General features: G+C 42.1%; 1 protein-coding gene and 1 non-coding gene across 2 annotated transcripts in view; both read left to right on the top strand.

The window, feature by feature from the left end:
- PCMT1 (protein-L-isoaspartate (D-aspartate) O-methyltransferase) overlaps positions 1–3,416 on the top strand; it is a 54,412-nt gene that overhangs the window by 8,688 nt on the left and 42,308 nt on the right. The gene's annotated exons all lie outside the window — the stretch shown is intronic.
- On the top strand, positions 2,428–2,567 carry LOC119467862. The gene has a single exon (XR_005196501.1). It is a non-coding gene; the product is annotated as a U4 spliceosomal RNA (small nuclear RNA).

Here is a 3,416-nt window from a genome sequence, read left to right as displayed (position 1 = left end):
CGCGATCTCGGCTCACCGCAACCTCCGCCTCCTGGGTTCAGGCAATTCTCCTGCCTCAGCCTCCTGAGTAGCTGGGATTACAGGCACGCGCCACCATGCCCAGCTAACTTTTTGTATTTTAGTAGAGACGGGGTTTCACCGTGTTGACCAAGATGGTCTTGATCTCTTGACCTCGTGATCCACCCGCCTCGGCCTCCCAAAGTGCTGGGATTACAGGCTTGAGCCACCGCACCCGGCCCACAAAAATATTTTTATTAATATATTTAGCTTTGGTTAAATGCTTTCAGGGTGGCAGCATAAAACTAAAGATGATCAGACAAGGGTGATGAAGATAACAGCGGGGTTAGCATCTTATATGGTGCTTTGACACGATTGAAGTGGTTTGGTTTAGCAGAGAAAAGGCTTTAGGGACAGGGGTGTTTAAATATTTGAAGCAATGTCATGTACTAGAGGGTCAAACCAGGACAAATGGGAGGCAGATTTTGGCTCATTATAAGGAAGTATTCACAAAGCTATCCTAACAATCAAAGAGTTGGCTTCGAAAAAGTGTTTTCTGTCACTGAATATGTTGAAGCAAAGAATAGTTGACCATTTCACTGTAAGGGATATTGTAGAAGGGATTTTGTCATCAGATTAGAATGTACACTAGATCTCTAAGGACCCTTCAAAATCCAAGATTCTGTGATTTTTTTTCCCCCAGGGTACCTAGATTCTGTGATTTAAAAAAAATATTTTTTGAGACAGAGTCTCACTCTATTGCCCAGCCTGCAGTGCAGTGGCATGATCTCCGCTCACTGCAACCTCCGCATCTCCGGTTCAAGCGATTCTCGTGCCTCAGCTGCCCGAGTAGCTGGGACTACAGGCATGTGCCACCATACCCTGCTAATTTTTATGCTTTTAGTAGACATGGGGTTTCGCCATGTTGGCCAGGCTGGTGGACAAGTGATTCCTGACCTCAAGTGATCTGCCCAACCAGTCTCCCAAAGTGCTAGGATTATAGGAGTGAGCTGCTGCGCCTGGCCAATTTTTTTTTTTCCCCCGAGACAGAGTCTTGCTCTGTTGCCCAGGCTGGAGGGCAGTAGTGCCATCTCAGTTCACTGCAACCCCTGCCTCCCAGGTTCAAGCAATTCTCCTACCTCAGCTTCCTGAGTAGCTGGGACTACAGGCATGCACCACCATCCCCAGCTAATTTTTGTATTTTTAATAGAGACGGGGTTTCACCATGTGGCCAGGCTGGTCTCACACTCTTGACCTCGTGATCCACCCACCTCAGCCTCCCAAAGTGCTGGGATTATAGGCATGAGCCACCGTGCCTGACCCAATTTTTTTAAATAGTGTTATTGATTGCATGAAATTACTTGTGGAGTGTATGAGTTTTAGATGCCAACCACAGAAGTTAATAGTTTAACATTAACGTATAATGTTACCTGCATTTTAAGTTTTTCATAACATTGTAGTTTGTCAGAGATTTAAAGGAATCCAAGAAACATATCCTCCTTTGAGAAATAACACTTAAACACTACAGCCAGTGCTCGACTTACGACCACGATTGGTTCCGACAGACCGGTCATAACACAATTTGGTCGTAAGTTGAGTAGGCTATATGTACAGTACTGTACTGTGAAATGATGTTATAAAAATCTTTAAGTCATATTTTATCATAATTTTCTTTCATTATTATATATCATAATTTTCTTTGTTCATTTTATGCCATTTGTATCATCTCTACACCATTTTGTTTCTTCTTTTTACATTCGTCAGGTTTAAGTAAAACACTGCATTACCAGTGCAACTGGTTTAATATTTGCAAAACATGCAAAATTACAAAATACAGGTGCATATAAAAATACAAAATACAGGTGTAAAAAATACCATAGGAAACATTTTCCCAATTGCAAAACATATCAAAATATATAAACATGTAAGAAACATTTTATTGGCCGCTGGTGCTTGGCTGCGGATCGTTGATGTCGTCATCTGAGGCAGCAGTTGGGGTTACCGGAGTTGGTTTTTTCATAAACATGGTGAGCTTTGTCTGAATTGTATGTTTCTTTTTTTCTTCATAAATTTCACAATACGAACGAAACACATCGTGCGCCATCCGTTCAATGCCTGCAAATTGTTCCATGTTTGGGTCCATTGCTTCAAAATGTATAAGAAGTTTATTGGGAGGGGTTTGATGAAAAATATCCAAGACACAAAACACAAATTGCTGTACCGAGTCTGGGATAACAGTTGAAATGGTGCACGTGGAGATGGTAGTGCTGCCGGAAGCTGGTCGGCACTGTCTTACACCCAGTTGGGCAACGTTTGCGCTGCCAGACGCAGAACAGTTGTGGCTAGCGATTGTGGTCGTAAAGTTGAATGGTCGTAAGTTGCATAGGTCACAAGTCGATCAATACCTGTATCTATCAAGCTATTAAGGTAAGCTTTGCGCAGTGGCAGTTTCGTAGCCAAGGAGGTTTATCTGAAGCACGATTATTGCTAATTGAAAACTTTTCCCAATACCGCGTCATGACGACTTGAAATATAATTGGCATTGGCAACTTTTGACAGTCTACGGGGACTGAATTTAAAAAAAAAAAGGTTATTAAAGTATAGAGAAAGATACATTTTATTTTGCTTTTTCCCCCATTGGTTGGCAAAGATACATTTTTTAAAATAATCTCTGGTATTTAGAGAATATGCTTCACCTTAACTTGCCATCCCGTAAAATTCTTTCTTGATTATATTATGAATTTAAAACTAATTCCTTTCAGACTTTTTTCAGTACAGAAAAAATACACTGGGAGTGCCTCAACCTCTACTTAGCATCTGTAATACCAGTCATTCTGAATGGGAAGAAAAAGGTGAAAGTTTTGTTAATTTTTTTTTTGAGACGGTTTTCACTTTTGTCTTGAGGCTGGAGTGCAGTGGGGCAATCTCAGCTCAGTGCAACCTCCACCTCCCAGGTTCAAGCAGTTCTCCTGCCTCAGCCTCCCAAGTAGCTGGGATTACAGGGACCTGCCACCTTGTGCTCAGCTAATTTTTGTATTTTGTTAGAGACGGGATTTCGCCATGTTGGCCAGGCTGGTCTCAAACCCCTAACCTCAGGTGATCCACCTGCCTTGGCCTTCCCAAGTGCTGGGATTACAGGTGTGAGCCGCTGTGCCCGGCCCAGCTTTGTTAATTTCTTACTGTTTTCCCATACATGTTGATAGCAGAGAAGAAATATAGGGTAGATGATTAATAGCTATCTAAGTCTTATAAACTAATATAATAAGGTCATATTTCTTTTATTGAGATGTAACCTTGTAACAAGCTTAGAAAAAGTTTTTTTTTTTTTTTTCCCCCCGAGACGGAGTTTCGCTCTTGTTACCCAGGCTGGAGTGCAATGGCGCGATCTCGGCTCACCGCAACCTCCGTCTCCTGGGTTC

The sequence above is a fragment of the Cebus imitator genome, unplaced genomic scaffold (assembly GCF_001604975.1).
Source record: "Cebus imitator isolate Cc_AM_T3 unplaced genomic scaffold, Cebus_imitator-1.0 Scaffold341, whole genome shotgun sequence".
NCBI classification, from domain to species: Eukaryota; Metazoa; Chordata; class Mammalia; order Primates; family Cebidae; genus Cebus; species Cebus imitator.
Note: the sequence above shows the minus strand (reverse complement) of the source record. Positions and strands in the feature narration are given on the sequence as shown.